This window comes from Dipodomys merriami, unplaced genomic scaffold, assembly GCF_024711535.1.
Source record: "Dipodomys merriami isolate MVZ:Mamm:240054 unplaced genomic scaffold, mDipMer1.0.p SCAF_22, whole genome shotgun sequence".
NCBI classification, from domain to species: Eukaryota; Metazoa; Chordata; class Mammalia; order Rodentia; family Heteromyidae; genus Dipodomys; species Dipodomys merriami.
In genome coordinates, this window is record NW_027203604.1 from 14,838,777 (window position 1) to 14,855,000 (window position 16,224).

At 55.8% G+C, this 16,224-nt stretch overlaps 1 protein-coding gene across 3 annotated transcripts in view; it reads left to right on the forward strand.

Annotated features, from left to right (window-relative positions):
• Window positions 1-16,224, forward strand: part of Elfn1 (extracellular leucine rich repeat and fibronectin type III domain containing 1) — a 41,823-nt gene that overhangs the window by 3,273 nt on the left and 22,326 nt on the right. The window contains exon 1 of one of the 3 annotated variants that reach the window (XM_070033418.1): window positions 625-713. The exons of the other annotated variants lie outside the window; for them this stretch is intronic. The gene's annotated coding sequence lies outside the window, so the exon portion shown is untranslated. Of the gene's footprint in view, window positions 1-624; window positions 714-16,224 lie in introns of those variants that run through there. 3 annotated transcript variants of the gene reach the window in all.

The window sequence follows — 16,224 nt, forward strand, 5'->3', positions numbered from 1 at the left end:
CTCCTGACTCAGTTTCCCTCGCTTGTGCCACGCGGGGTGGGGGCTGCCGCACCCGCAGGTTGTGAATGCCAGGAGTGTGGGGAGAGCCCCCCCACCCCGAAGCCATCCCAGAGATTGGGGTGAGTGATGGAGGGCTGGAAGAAGGGGGTGACAGCCCCTCCTCGCCACAGCCCTCCAGGATCTGGGCCCGGCTGGCCGGGTGGGAAAGACCTGGGTCCTGCCCAAGGTTTTGGTGGTGGTGGTGATGGGTCTTGGTCGTGCGGGGCGCATTCGGGCACCAGCTGCCCTCTCTCAACTGCGACGTGGCGCGGAAGGGGCTGCAAGGGTCCCCCCCCTTTCCCCTGCGCTCCCCAGCGCACCCCCAGCTCGGATCGGGGCCCCGGCGGAGAGAAGGAGCGCGCCAGCTCGGGGAGGCGTGGGGGGGGGCGGAGAAGGGAGGGCGCGCGGCTCGGGCCGGACGGAGCGGAGGAAGAGGGGGTGGCGAGAGCGCGGGCGGGCGGGCGGAGGGGGGAGGGGGAGGGGGAGGGGAGGGAGGGCGGCGGGAGCGATTCCACCCCCCCCCCCGGGCCGCGGCGAGGGCGGGGCGCGCGCGCAGATCGATGGGCGAAGCCGAGGAGGAATTTCAATCCGAGAGCGAAGTTAGAGCTTTGAAGGACGGCGGCGGCGGCGGCGGCGGCGATCGCAGCCCCGGAACGGCAGCCGGGCCGGCTTAGGTAAGCGTGTGCAGCCCGCGGAGCCCGGCGTCCGACCGCGGAGCTCCCCGGCGGGGCACGGCGGAGGGGACCCCAGCCAGGGCGCGGGCCTCTGGCCGCCGCGCGCGCCCGGCGTGCGCCCCCCGGCCCCGGTGCGCCCCGGGGCCCCGCGCGCCGTACCCGCGCAGCGGGCAAAGTTGGAGGAAGTTGGCAGCCGTGGCGGAGCCGGTGCTGGTCCGGCCGGGCAGAGCCAGGCCGGGTGGAGGTCCCCGATGGCAGCCGCCCCTACGACCGCGCCTGTCCCCTCCGCGGAGACGCCCCTTCCGCCGGCACCCTGAGCCGCCCCGCGCTGCCGTCCACCCTGAACCCCGGCTCTTCCGACCCCTGGTCCGGAGCCCCATCTCTGCCCGCCAGCCCTCCTCTGCACCGCCTCGCCGGGTCTGGGGGCCCGACCATCCGCACCCCGTCCTCCTGGGGATCAGGGGCTCCAGCCCCAGGCACGGGGCCCGAGCCATCCTCTCCCCACTCGGCCCGGTCCTCGTAGTCATCTCTCCGCCAGGAACGGAGGCGTTCGGAACCTGCTTCCCCTATCCGGAATTTAAAGGCCAGGGGTCCCCATTCTCGCTTCTGCTTAGGAGAGGGGGGCGGGTGGGAGGGTGCCCTGGAGTTTGGTCCTCCTCACCCCTCACAATACAATCTGGCGCCGGCCGGCAGGTATGGGCTGTGTGACCTTGGGAAAAGTGACATTTCTGAGCCTCAGTGTCCACATCTGTAAAATGGGGACGTGGTGCTGACAGCTCTTCAGGAAGTGACAACTAGCCGGAAGTCCCAGAGGCTTCCTTTCCTCGAGGCTTGGGCTGGGGCAGCCTGGGTGGGCGAGTCCCAGGGATGGGGCAGGTGCAAGCCCGAGCCCAGCGGCGCCTGCCCCCCACCTTGTCCTCTGTGTCAGGGAACGCAGAATGCATTCCCAGGGAAGTCCTTGGGGACAGGAGCTTGGGAAGGGCCCAGAGCTGGAAGCAGGTATGAAGGATAAACCTCTTCATTTTGTCCCCCTCAGGGGTCCCCTCTTTGAGGTGCCCCCCCTCCAGCCTCAAAAAGCTTCCCAGTTTCAACCCAGTCCGAGAGCCAGCAGGGTTGATGTCACTTTAAAGCTATGACCAATGTTGTGTTTTCTGGCCTGCCCAGGCCCCCTTTTGGCCTCCTGGGTCCCACGGTCCTGATGCTTAATTGAGCAAGCGTTCAGGAGACAGACTGGAAAGTTCCACCTTGGCTGTGTGACTCGGTTTACCCAAAATGGAGGGACATACTCCGCGGCACCTGGCGGATGATGGAGGGTACAATCTTCACCCTCAGAGTCTGGCTCAGACTGCTGTGGTCGGCTCTCCCAGTGTCCCCTCCCCACACACACTGGAAACAAACTGGGGGTGGGGATAAGGTGTCTTGATGGGGAAGGTGGGGGCCTGCCCTCCCCTCCTGCTCCCAGGCACTGGGCAGCCCCTGGCTGTCCATGGCTAGTCTGCCCTGGGAACCTTAGCATGATGCAGCAGGTCCAACACCGGCAGTTTGTGACTCTGAAAAGCCAGGGCTGGTTACCTCACAGGAGCCCCAGTCCTCACAGATCTGGGGTGTGGGGTGGGAGAAAGGGGGTATGAGAGAGAGAGAGAGAGAGAGAGAGAGAGGGAGAGGGAGAGAGAGAGAGAGAGAGAGAGAGAGAGAGAGAGAGAGAGAGAGAGAGAGAGAGAGCCCACCCATCCCTTCCCCTCAGAACGCCCTTTGGAAAGCACAGAAAATTTCCAAAGTGCCTTGGGTCCCAGCTTAGGCTGAGAGGAGACTGCGCCCTTCTCTATCTGCCCCCCCCAAAAAACCCCCCACAGGTGACTGGGAGATGGGGGGAGAGGCCTGGGGAAATCTAGAGGCAGATCTTGGAGTTGCATCTCTCTTGGATTGTGACTTTTGAATCCTCAGCTGGAAATCAGTGGACTCCAGCTCTTTGGACCTTCATCTTAGAGAGGAAAATGAGTAGGACCTGAATTCTTGGATAGATAGAGTTCAGTCAAAAACCTCTGCACTGTGGGCTGTCTGTCGGTCTGTTAGTCTGTCTGCCTCCTGCACAGCAGCTCGGCACTCTGGCAGGAGAGATTTCTGAGCAGCAAGCTGTGCGTGGGCCTGGGGCATCCATATTTCTCTGTTGAAACAAACAGGCCACCCCCGAGCAGGATATGGTGGGTAGGGTATGTAAATATGTCCCGGAGAGGGTGTCAGGATGGAAGATGCCAGAGTGACAGGCAGGAGACCGATCTCCAGGGCTGGGTGATGGGGCCATAAATTTCCGGGCGTGAACTTGGAGCCGATGGTGGTGTCGGGGCGGACATCGGATCCATTTGTCATCTGCCCCCTTTGCCTGTGACACTGCCCTGCCTCTTTTGTGTGCTGTCCTAGATTGAATTTCCTCCACCCTAGCCTTGGTGTCAGTTGGCCTTGGGTGGGTCTTGGTTGACAGTGGACCCACCACAGGGGGCTTTGACATCATCCCTCCCAAGGCTTGATAGGGGAACAGTGTCTCATGCTAGGCAAGGTGTGGTTCAAGACTCCCCAGTGAGCAGGGTCTGAGATGCTGGTGGAGGACTTGGGGGAAGTAGGCTCCCCAAATGGGTTCTACTGTGTATGCAGGCAGGGCCCCTTGGCTTCTGGGGACACTGGTTCCCCCTGCACTATGCACTGGTGGGTGGCCCCAGGAGTGAGTCCAAAATGGAGTGGGATCAGGCATTGGCAGCTCACGCCTGTAGTCCTAGCTACTCACGAGACCGAGATCTGAGGTTCACGGTTCAAAGCCAGCCTGGGCAGAGGAATCAGGGAGACTCTTATGTCCAGTTAACCAGAAAACAGCCAGAAATAGAGCTGTGTGGCTCAAGTGGTAGAGCACTGGTCTTGAATAAAAAATGCAAATGAGAGTGTGAGGCTCTGAGTCCAAGCCTCAGTACCAGCACAGGCTTACATGCTCACACACACACACACACACACACGTGGCGTGGCAGCCACAGCAGCGTGTCACCTCTCCACAGTCCTGTCTGAGCATCTGGCTCCACAGATCTCTTTCTTCCTCCTGAAGCTCCGACAAGCTCTGGGCTGGGGAGGCTGGAGGAAGAGTTGGGGGCCAGCTTAGGCATCCGGGCCAATTGCGACGGGAGAGTGAGTTGGGGCTGGGGGTCCTGCAAGCTGTGTCTTCCACGGAGGGTGGTGAGGGCCACCTAGAGCTGGGGCCAGAACAGACATGTGGGCTCAGAGGTCCTTTTCCTGTGGACATCAGCTGATTCTGTCCCTTTTTCCAGAAAGATCTCGAGTTTCCTAGAGTGACGGCAAAGTGGGTGGTATGGGAAAACTGTGGCTTCCTGGTGGCCAAGACCAGGTCTCCCCTCCCACTTGCACGGCTGTTTCGGGTTGAGGGAGGGGCTCGGGCAGCCGCTAAGCGGAACCCCTCATGAGTGTGGAGTGTGGCTATCACTGTCCGCCAGCTCAGTTGACCGGCCCCTGGCCACAGGAAGAGACAGATGGGGGTGGGGGGCGAGGCAAGGACTGAATCTGTCTTCTCTACCAAAAAACTCTTAGTCTCCCCAAATGGAGCTGGGAGTGGGGAGACTGGGAGGCCCAGTGCAGCGGCTCTGACTGAAACTTGGGATTCATAGAGCTTCTGATCATCCATTTGACCAGAGGGGAAACTGAGGCCTGGAGGATACAGCTGCCACAAGCCAGCTGGGAGCTGGAAGAGCATCCAGCCACATTCCCCCTGCACCTCGTTCTCGCCTCACAGAGCAGGCTGCCAAGGCTGGCTGTTGCTCTCAGTGCTCGGGTCTGTGCTCCCCCCAGAACCCATTTCTGTGGTCTGCGTCTCCTGTCCGGGCTCCTTGCTTCATCTCTGGAGTGCCTGCCCACAAACTGAGCGCCTTTGGCAGCGGGGGTGGGGGTGGGAGCCAGGCTGGAGGGGGCTCACCCCACCAGCACCACTCCCCCACTCTGGAGACACCCTGGCCAGGAACCCCGGAAGATGACTGACGGCCGGAGGCTGCCTCATGTTTACCCACAGATCCAAGTTTTATTTTGAGCAGGATCAAACTCAGGCGCTCTTAGTCATTAACTTCCGCCAGTTGAATAAACACAGAGACGAGGGCAGGCAGCGACGTACCCACCTCCCACATGGAGATGGGGACACTCCAGGCTGACGGGGGGGGGGGGGGGCTGAGAAAGGCTTCTAAAAGCCACCTCCCCGCCCCCCCCCCCCCCCCAGGGCTGTCTTCACAGATGCCAATGGGCTCTGCAGAAGCCAGCAGCCCCGCGTGTGTCCACAGCCCAGTGGCTGGGGAAGGGCCTAAGGCCAGCACCCCACACGTGGCTACCGGACTAGAGATAGGGTCTCGCCTATGTCTCCTGCTGTGCGGGCCAGGCCCTGTCTGGGAAGAGGGGGCATTGGAACTGAGCAAGCGAGGCCGGGAAGAGAGGGCATGGCTCCTGACTCCCCGCATGAAGCTGGTATGTCCTAGGGACCAGTCCTCTGCCAGGGGCCATTCAGAGATGGGGGAATGTGACTCCCTAGAAGCATCTGACCTTGGTTTTCTGTGGGGCCCCCTCACCCCAGTCCCTGGGCTCCTCCTGAGCCAGGGCTACTTCTGTCCTCCACCATCCAGGGCCTGTAGAAGGGCCCAGCTGCAGGCTGGGGGGTAGCACCCTGACTTCATTGCCTCTCACCAGCCATGTGACCCCAGCAAGGGCTCCAATCCCATCTCTAAGTTACATGGGTCCCAGGCAAGGAGGAGCAGAGCGGGGTCTCAGGCCTGCCCGGGGTGGGAGGGGGCGGGGGGGGGGAGGAAAGCCTGTGATGTGGGACCCCCCAGTGTGGGCCCCTTTCCATCCTGTGAGGGCTGGGGCGGACAGGCAGAGCACAAGTTGTCAAACCAAGCCGGGAAAAGGCAGAGTCGCCGTGCCGCTTGCCCGGCTCCTGGCATGGCTGATTATGCCCTGTGGGGCTGCCACTCAGGCCGGCAGCAGCTCTGGCATCGGGGCTGTAGAGGCAGGAAAAGAGGATGGGGGGTGGCTGGGGGCAGGCAAAGCAGGTAGAAAGGCCCTGAAGTGCTGGCCAGCTCTCTGTGTTGGGGAAAGGGAACCTGCCCCTGCCCCCCCCCCCCCAAGGGCTGGCTGTAGCTGAAGAAGCTGTGAGCAGGAATGAATCTGTGTGTTGCAAGACTCGGCTGGTAGCTTGAACTGGGGTCACTACACCGGTGATGGAAAGATGGAGAGGCACCAAACCTGCTTTTGACATCGCTGAGTAAACAGGAGCTGTGTGTTCCGACGGAGAAAAATGTCTATCCTGTAAAGCAAAACCCATTTTCTCATTTGTGTCCATTAGGGACGTGGCCCAGCGGAGGGCCGACTCTCTAAAGCAAATCTCGTTTCTCTTCTGACACCCATTGACAGTTTTGAGGTATATCTGTGGAGTGACAGCCCCCCCCACCCCCCAGTCTCTGAAAGAGGAGCTTAAGGCCAATGTCAAATCTTGGCTGTGTGGGAATGAGCACAGGACATGCACATATGTGCGGTGTTCACAGGTATGTGTATGTGTGTGTGCATGTACATGCCCTCCTGAATCACCAGCCAGAGACTTGAACTGGTAGGTGATGTGGGGCCTGAGTGAGATTGCACGCTTCAATTTCTGAGTTGGAGGCGGAAAATCCTGTAGAGACTCAGGTTATAAAATAAAGGCACAGGGAAGTTGCCCAGGGTCCTGGCAGCTGTATACGGGTTGGTGTGGGTTGGGATCCTCTGTTCTGGGGGCCTTGGGGAAAAGAAGGGGGTTGAAGGCCTAGTGCCAGGCATGCCAGCTCCCTTTGGGTCTCTTACCAAGTTTCCTCCGAGCAAGAATAGATCTGAAGGCTGTGCTTTTCAGGCACTGTTGGTTTTTTTGTTGTTTTTTTTTTTTTTTAGAAAAACCCTTCAGGCCTGGAGTCCGTGGCTCACGCCAGCCTGGGCAGGAAAGTCTGTGAGACATTTCTAATTAACCAGCAGAAAGCTGGAAGTGGATCCGTGTCTCAAGTGGTAGAGCACTAGCCTTGAGCAAAACAAACAAACTCAGAGACATCACCCAGGCCCTGAGTTCAAGCCCCAGGACTATCACCAAAACACAAAAACAAAAAGAGAATAAAAGAAAGAAAGAAAAAAAAAACCTATTCCAAATCAAGGGTGTTCACTGACCCAATCCATACAAGTCTGGGGAGGGGGTGTTAAAGGATCAAAGGACGCCCCCGCCCACAGCCGTTCCCCTGGGATGGATGTCCACCTGCACCCTGGCACAGCCCTTGGGGATATACACACATCATCCTCGGCCAGCCCCTGCCCAGACAGGACCGCTGCCCTGAGTTCCTTGTACCATGGGGTAGCCTGCCCCCCCCCCCATGAGCCTTCATGAGGCCCAGGGACGTAGAGGGGAGAGGGCTCCTACACCCCCAACTCTGACTCCTCTGAACCACAGCTCTGTCCACGAAGAGAGCCCGGTAAGGAATGAGAAGGAGCAACTGTTTTTGGTGTCCCAGAAAACAGGGCTGCTGGGCTGGGGAAACTGTGGGCACTGTGTCCCCAGCACCCGGGGATGCCCCAGCGGGCAGGCCTGGAGGGGACAGAGGGTACGCCAGCCTCATTTCTTCCTTGAGAATCAGAGCTGCGAGCGCTGACTCCAAGCCCAGCCGGGACCCCTCCTGGCCTCCACCGTGCCCCTGGGGCTGGGCCTCCCCTCACGCTCAGAGGCAGAGGCTCCCTCCTCTGCTTGCTGTACCCTGGGGTCCTCTCTCCCCGACTTGCTGTCTCCTCCCTCCCTCCCTTTGTGCCATTCCTAGGCCTTGAACTCAGGGCTTCATGCTCTTACTTGTTTTTTGTTTTGTTTTTTTTCCTTAAGGCTGGTGCTTATCCATCACTGGAGCCATACCACCGGTTAACTGGAGATAAGAGTCTCACAGACTTTCCTAGCCAGGCTAGCTTTGAACCTCAACCCTCAGATCTCAGCCCCCTGAGTGGCTAGGGTGACAGGCAAAGGCTGCCAGCGCCCTGCTAAACCCTGCTTCTTAAATACCTGGGATACAGGTGCGCACGTCCACGCCCGGCTTGGTGGTAGAGATTGCCTCTCACTAGCATTTTGCCTAGGCCAATCTTGAACCCAGCGGTCTTCCCATCTCTTTGACTTCTGAGTAGATGGGATTACAGGCATGAGCTACCCTGCCTGGCCAAGGGGCAGCATTCTGAGTTTGATTTGGGGAAGGGACTTCCCAATTATCTTATTCTGAGTGAAAACAGTCATGTGCCAGGATGGCCCTGGGCTTGTGCCATGATCTTGGGAGATGCTTGGAGTGAAACACGATCCCTGGCTGCCCGTGAGCCGAGGCCTGCGGAAGGCCTGGCCTGGCCCAGTGTGTTCTTCTGTTAAGTACGTATAATTTAAGGAGCAGGAGGCCGGGGGTGTGCACACTCCTTGTAAGTGTGCAATGCAGCAGGTTTTGTGGAAGTGTAAAGCTGGGTACTCAGGGTTTGCAACCAGTTTTTGAACACTCCGAAGGATCCTTGGGGCTGCTTGTGGTTTCCCACCTACTGACATCTATCTGTATCCAATGCCCATGGCCTTTCCTCTTCTGAACATTGCACATAAACAAGACCACATATAGAGACCATGCATATGACAATGAAGAGCGCAGGTTTTTTAATTGCCTGTTTTTTTTGGGGGGGGCGCTCAGTAGTGGGGTTTGAACTCTGGGCCTGGGTGCTGTCCCTCAGCTCTTCAGCTCAAGGCTAGCGCTCTACCACTTGAGCCACAGTGCTACTTCCAGCCCTTTCTGCTTATGTGGTGCTGAGGAATCGAACCCAGGGCCTCATACATGCAAGGCAAGTGCTCTACCACTGAGCCACCTTCCCAGCCCCTTGAATTGCCTTTGTATTGCATGTATAGCATGTTTGGTATTTTGTGGATGTATAGTATTCCACTGTATGGGTATACCACATTGTATTTATCCCAGTGCCAGCAATGGGAGGGTGGGCATCGGAATCCTTTCCAAGTTGGGCATTCTGACGCATGCAAGACACAAGTGCTCTAGAATTTGTGTGGATGGACACAGGCCTTCGTTTCTCTTGAGCAGATTTTCCTTAGAGTGGTTTGCGAAGCACGGGCTAAGTTTATCTTTGTGTTTACCACAAACTGTCCAATTGCTAGGGCTTCCAAATTGGCCAGGCAATGTCCCACACTGCCCATGAACCATCCCCGGGGTTCTAGTGTCCCCCCCCCCCCAGCCCCAGCTCTTCCAGCCTTTGCTATGGCTGTGCTTATGATGATAGATTTCTGAGCCCCTGTGCACTGGTATGGCTTGGGGGAGGGCGGCAAATGCGTATATTCTAAGCAATCAATGAGGTGGAAGATGTTTTTAGTTGGTAGAAAAATGTATTGTTCCATTGATGCATTGTCCATGCAGACCCTCTGCCCATTTCTCATGGGTTTGTCTTGCTATTTGGGTTTCAAAACTATTCAGAATTACTGTGAGAATTTGGTGTAGATTCTGGATCTGAGTCAGCATCTGGCCTTCTGTTCTGTGTGTGTGTGTGCGCACGCGCGTGTGTTTGTGCACACGCAGGCACCAGAGCTTGAATTGTCAGGGCCTCACATTTGTTGGGCTTCCTTGCTCATGGCTGGTGCTCTGCCACTTGAGTCATGACTCCAGCCCAATTTTTTGCTGGTTAATTGGAAATGGAGTTTTACAGACTCTTCTGCACAGGTTGCCCTTGAGCTATGATCCTCTAGTTCTCAGCCTCTTGAGTATCTAAAATTATAGATATGAGTCATGCCAGCTTGATTTTTTTTGGTGGGAAGGTGGTGCAGTTCGGACTCAGGGCCTGGGTGCTGTCCTTGAGTCTTTATGTGCTCAAGGCTAGCACTCTATCACTTGAGCCACAGCACCACTTCCAGTGATAACAATCTCACGGAGTTTTCTTCCCAGGCCGGCTTCAAACCACAGTCCTCAGATCTTAGCCTCCTAGTAGCTAGCATTACAGGCATGAGCCACCAGAGCCTGGCTTGGATCCTTTTTTGTTTTTGTTTTTTCTTCTAATCCAAAGTCACAAAGATTTTCCTGCTTTCTTCCAGGAGTTTTAAAATTCTACTCTTAGATTTATTGGCCAGTTTTAGTTAATATGATTACATTGTATATGAATCTAAGTGAATTTTTCTATATACATTTATCTTTCCTGCATTGAATTTTCTTGGAGCCATAACAAGCATTTATTCCTGGAGTCTTGCTTCTAGTCCATTAAGGTATTTTTCCCCCTTCAACATAGGGGCTTAACTCAGGGCCTCACACTGGCCCAGCTTGCTCACAGCTATGGCGCTCGACCACTTGAGTCATATCCTAAGTCTAACTTTTTGCTGATTATTCTGGAAGGTGGAGTCTTATGCATGTTTTTTTATGTCCAAGCTGGCTTCCAACCATGATCCTCCAGACCTCAGTCTCCCTGAGTAGCTGGGATTATAGGCAGGACCCACTAGTGCTGGCTCCATTGTCTATTTTTATGCTAGTACCATATCCTCTTGACTACTGTGGCTCTGAAATTAGGTAGTGTAATTCCTCCAAGTCTGTTTTTTAAAAAAAAATTTTATTGTTATTACAAAGAGGACTGATACACAGAGATCTGTTTTTCTTTTTCAGATAATTCTGCCTCTTCTTTGCGATCAGATTTTAGGACCGGCTTGTCCATGTCTACAGAAATGCCTGTGGAGATTTTGATAGACTTGTGATTAATTTATAAGCCAGTTCTGGGATCTCAGGTCTTTAACCCATGAACCTGAATGTCTTTTTTAAAAATTTACATCTTTAATTTCTCTTGGCAATGTGTCATTCTCCGTGTACACATCTTTGCTCACTGGATGTCTCTAGTGAAATTTGTTCCTAAATATTGCAGTTTCTGAAATGCTACTGTGAATGGAATTATTTCCTTAACATCACTTTTCAGATTATGTGTTGCCAGTACATAGGAATAAAATTGAGTTTTACATATTGAACCTTTTCTTATGACTTTTAAATTTGATATATATGTATATGTATGTATTTATACATGTTTTTTCAGTAATGGGCATTGAGCACAGGGCTTCATGCTTGCCGGGCAGGCTTGGACCAAACCCCCTACAGTTTGAGCCATCACCCTCTGAACTTGACCCCCACTCCAGCTCTTTTTGCCACATTTCCTTACCCACCATGCTCTTGGCTGTGGGGTTCCATCTCTATGGGTTGAGGAGCGCTTGGCTATTTTCTAGTTTTTTTGGAAGGTTTTTCTGTCTTTAGTTTGTGGCTGTCAGAGGTGTGTGTGTGTGTGTGTGTGTGTGTGTGTGTGTGTGTGTGTGTGTGTGTGTGTGTGTGTGTGTGTGTGTGTGTGTGTGTGTGTGTGTGTGTGTGTGTGAGTTCTGGGACTTGAACTCTGGGCCTGGGTGCTGTCCCTGAGCTTTTTGTGCTCAAGGCTGGCATTTTACCACTTGAGCCACAGCTCCACTTCTGGCTTTATTTGGTAGCTAATTGGAGATAAGTCTTACAGACTTTACTGCCCGGACTGGATTTGAACCATGATCTTCAGATCTCAGCCTCCTGAGTAGCTGGCTGCAGTTAGTTTTATAGATGGTTTTTGGAGCAAAGATGTCATGACTTTCTATCAACCTGAGACGGATGTCTTACTTCCAGGGTATTGACTTTTAAAAACTTGAGAAAAGTAACATACACAGTTCTGTGAAGTGTGCATCACAAGGTGAAATCCATGTAAGAAACATTTTGGTGAATGTGGCTCAAGTGGTAGAGTGCCTGCTTAGGAAGCTCAAGTTGTGACTAAACCCCAATTCTATTTAAAACAAAATTAAGTTGGGTATAGTGGCTCATACCTATAGTCCAGTTACTTTGGAGGCTGAGATTGGGAGGACTTACGTTTGAGACCCATCCAGGCAAAAAAGTTCAGGGGGTCTCACCAGCTAATAAGCTAGGTATGATAGTATACGCTGTTTTTCCAGCTTTGCCGGAATCATAAACAGGAGGATCACAGTCCTGGACACCTTAAGCATAAACACAAGACTATTTGAAAAATAACTAAAGCAAAATGGGCGGGAGACCTGGCTCAAGTAGTAGAGCATCTTCCAGCAAGTGCAAGAATTCAAGCCCCACTACTGCCAAACCCCTCTCCCCAAAAAACCCAGCCTGCTTTTGTTCAACCGAATAAGTGAGATCCCTCAATGTTGGTGCTGTAGATACAGCTTATTTTCAGTGCTATATAGTATTTCCTTTACTTCTTTGCTGTTGGTGCATATTTGGGGATCTATGAACATTTATTTATTTGTTTGTTTGTTTGTTTGTTTGTTTATGTCCGTTGTGGGGCCTGGGTGATGTCCCTCAGCTCTTCAGCTCAAGGCTAGCGCTCTACCACTTGAGCCACAGTGCCACTTCCGGCTTTTTCTGCTTATGTGGTGCTGAGGAGTGGAACCCAGGGCCTCATGCATGTGAGGCAGTCACTCTACCACTGAGCCACCTTCCCAGCCCCTATTCTTTTTTTTGGAAACAAGGTCTTACTATGTATCCCAGGCTGTCCCCAACTCATGCTCCACTTGTCTCAGCCTCCAGACGGCTGGGATTATGAGTGTGTGTCACCATACCTGTCTTAATGATGGCATTGTGTCTGTCTTCTCCTGCTCTATGGTTGGTCCTTTCTGCCTTGAAGGCATGAGTAGATTATTCCTGGCAGCATTTCTTGAGTGCCTGCTGTATGCCTGTCAGGACAGACCCTGTGGTTCCTTCTGTGAGAGGATTAGCACCCACACTCCCCAGCTTGCTGGCCTGTGACTTGGGGCCAGGGTTTGATTCAGTACCTCTGAGGTCTGAATTGGCCTGGGATGCCAGGCCTCTGGAACCAGCTACGGTGGATCCTGGGCCTTGCCCACCCCTGGCTCTGCAGCTACGCTGGGCCCCTGGCTGGCCTGGCTGGGTGAGCTGGAGGCCCCCGTGGAGGCCAGCCTCCCCAGGGGGCCGGCTTCCCACTCGGGGTGAAAGGAGGCTGGGCCTGGCAGCCCGAGCCATGTTTAACTTTGAAAAATGGACCTTCACAGCTCATTAGTCCTTAGCAGCGCAGCCGGGCACCTCGGGCAGGCAGCCGGGCGAGGGGAGGAGCGGCCGGGAATCTGCGTTCCCAGCCAGACCTGCTGTGCCCACCCGCGCAGCCCCTGCCACCTGGCTCCAGGTGGGGCTGCCATGCGGTGCCCATGGCTGGGTGAAGGGGGGTTGAGCCGGTGGAGAAGGGGTCACCTGAATGTGGGAGTCTGACCCCAGGTCACGGCCTCCTGGCCTCCGTCCCCCCCTAGCTGTGAGAGCTCAGACAATCAATCAACTCCTCCATGCCGGGCCTCAGTTTCTTCCCTGGCAGTGTGCAAGCTTGTGCCCATTGTAGGAAGAAGCTGTTAGTTAGAAATTGTCCCCAAGGGACAGCCAAGGACACAGAAAGGTCTAGAAGGAATAGGTGTGTGGCTCAGATGGAGAGCGGGGGTCCCCAGTCTCCTCCCTTTCTGGGACCTGGGTGGCCTATGGTTCAGTTTGCCAAGCCAGCTGCTGGCCCTGGAGCTGCTGCTTGGGGCGGGGGTAGGAGTGGGGGGGGCGGGCGCGAGCATGGGATGAGAGCTGGGGGGGTATGGGTGAGGGGGGGCGGGCGCCAGCATGGGATGAGAGCTGGGAAGTGGGGGGGGGCGGGCACGAGCATGATCTCATGGCCACGGTGCTCTAAGCCCAGAGAAGTGCGTGGCATCAACACCTGGTCTTCGCCCCCACACACGCATGCCCCCCCCAGCTGCAGCTGCCTCTGGAGGGTGGTGTGTGTGGTGTGTGTGTGGTGTGCGTGGTATGTGGTGTGTGGTGTGTGTGGGTGTGTGTGGTGTGCATGGTATGTGGTGTGTGGTGTGTGTGGTGTATGGTGTGGGTGTGTGGTGTAGGTGGTGTGGGTGTGTAGTGTGTGGTGTACGGGTGGCATGTATGAGTGGTGTGTATGTGTGTGTGTGGTGTATATGTGTGGTGTGTGTGTGTGTGAGTGGTGTGTGTATGTGTGGTGTGTGTGTGTGTGTGAGTGGTGTGTGTGTGTGTATGTGTGGTGTGTGTGTGTGAGTGGTGTGTATGTGTGGTATGTGTGTGTGTGTGTGGTGTGGGCCAGCACTGGGGCTTGACGTCAGGGTCTGAGTATTCTCCCTTGGTTTTCTTGCTCAAGGCTAGTGTTCAACCACTTGAGCAATAGCTCCTCTTCTAGTTTTCTTTTCACTTGTTGGTTCAATGGAGGTAAGCGTCTCATGAACTTTCCTGCCCAGGCTGGCTTTGAACCACGATTCTCGGGTCTCAGCCTCCTTCCTGCATGGCTGGGACAACAGGCATAAACCACCCCTTTCTGGTAGGTTCTGAGGTCTGGACGGCTGAGGTGCAGGGCGTTTATGTGTCTGGCTTCCTGCAGACCCCGGATGCCCGGGGTGGGAGGGAATGAGGGGTCACCGTGTCTCCAGCAGGGGGGGTGTGCGTACCCTCACCCCACAGCCACACTGTCCAGTGCAGGAGGCGTCATGGATTGCTGCAGGGCTGGGGGGGGCAGGATGCGGGGCCCTGTCCAGCACAGGGCCCTCACAGCAGCTCCAAGCGGGGCGCCGTGTCCTGGGACCCCCACGTGGCTATGATTCTGGGGGGCTGAGGTGACAGGGGAGGACAGGCGTGGGGTGTGTATGTGGCCAGTGCCGGCCAGCACTGGGGATGGGCCAGCATGGCTCCCTCCCTGCCTCCAAGGGGAAACCAAGGCGTGAAGCCCTTGGTCCTGGGGGAGGGGCAGACATGGGTTCCACCCTGACCCAGAGGGAGGCCGGGGTCCCGACCTTCCATTCCCACCCAGGGCCAGCCCCCCTCCCAGCTCCCTGTGAAGTCACCTGCGCCCTCTCCTGGGCTGGCCGCGTTCCCATGGCAACGCGGTGACGTCACCCAGGGCTGGAGGAGGACGGCGGAGGCAGGAGGGGGGGAGACTGGGGGACTCTTGGCTGCTGCCGGGCTTTCAGGGAAAGATTCCTAGTGTGACCCTAGAAATCACCCCAACCCCTGAGATGAGACACCCTCCCCCACCCAGCTCTGGACCCAGCTCCCCGGGGGCCCGGCACCCCCTGCGGCACCGGCCAGTGAGGATGTGGGAGTGGGGGGGGGCGCCAGCCTCCAGCCTCGGTTGCCTGGCTGTGCTGAACTGACTTGGAGTCCATCACCTGGCGGATTGGCTGTCACCTGTCAGCTGTCCCCCTGGGGGACATCCAGCCCCTGTTGGAGTTTCGTGGTCTGGTTTTAACCAGGCTTGAGAGTTAATTCTAGATTAGAATTCATCTAGAAGAGGGAAGAAGAGGACTCCCATCAGACTCGGTCAGAGACAAGGGGGTCTCTGTCCTGGTGCCTGAGCAGCGTGGGTCCCGGGGGCCTCACCGCCTCCCTGCTCCGCACAGGGCGGTGCCATGAAAGCATGCTCTGCACGTGGCTCCTTTGCACAGGGCCTCCTCCATTCTCATGCCACTGTGAGATGATTGGAGACCACTGGGCAGGGTCCAGGCCAGGCGACGGTGCTCACGCCTGTCATCCTGGCTACTCAGGAGGCAGAGATCTGAAGATCACAGTTTGAAGCCAGCCCGGGCAGGAAGGTCTGTGAGACTTTATCTTCACTGAACCACCAAAAAGCCAGAAGTGGAGCTGTGGACAGCGCCCAGACCCTGAGTTCAAGCCCCAAGACAGGGTGGCCCGGGTATATGGGGAAGGAGATTTGGGGTCTAGTGGCTGTCTGGGCCAGGGATTTCTGGGGGGACAACTTGATGTGTGCTAGCAGGTGGAGTGGGGGACAGGACCTCACGTCTCTTGCTATTTTGGGGAGACTCTGTGCTCAGCCTTGGCCAGGTGCCCCGCCTTGCCTACGGGGGTCTCTTCCTCCACAGTCTCCCAATTTGTAAGCCCATTAGAGACCAGGGAATCTCAGCCTTCATTTCAGGCAAACAAGCCAATTTCCACCATCATTTCCCTATTTCTAATAAGCGCCAGTCACATTCACAGCACGCGTGGCTGGGTTCCGGCGTGCCCCAAGTCTCCCTCCTGCAATCCATCCAGGGAGGGAGTCTGCAGCTGTACCCGCGGGGTCCTGCATCACACATAGCACCCCGCCACCCTGGACGCAGGGGAAAATTAATTAGCACAAATATTTCATATATATATATGTGTAGTCTTAAAAAATACTTTATTTCTCTCTTTGTGTGTGGGAGAGAAAGAAAAAAAAGGCTTCAACCCTCCTTCCTCAGCCTTCCAAGTGCTGGGATTTGCTGTGTGTGTGTGTGTGTGGGCACGTGCATGTGAGCACATGTACCAGTACTGGGGTTTGAACTCTGGGCCAGAGCACTGTCCCTGAGCTTTTTCCCTTAAGACCGGCACGCTACAACTTGAGCTACAGC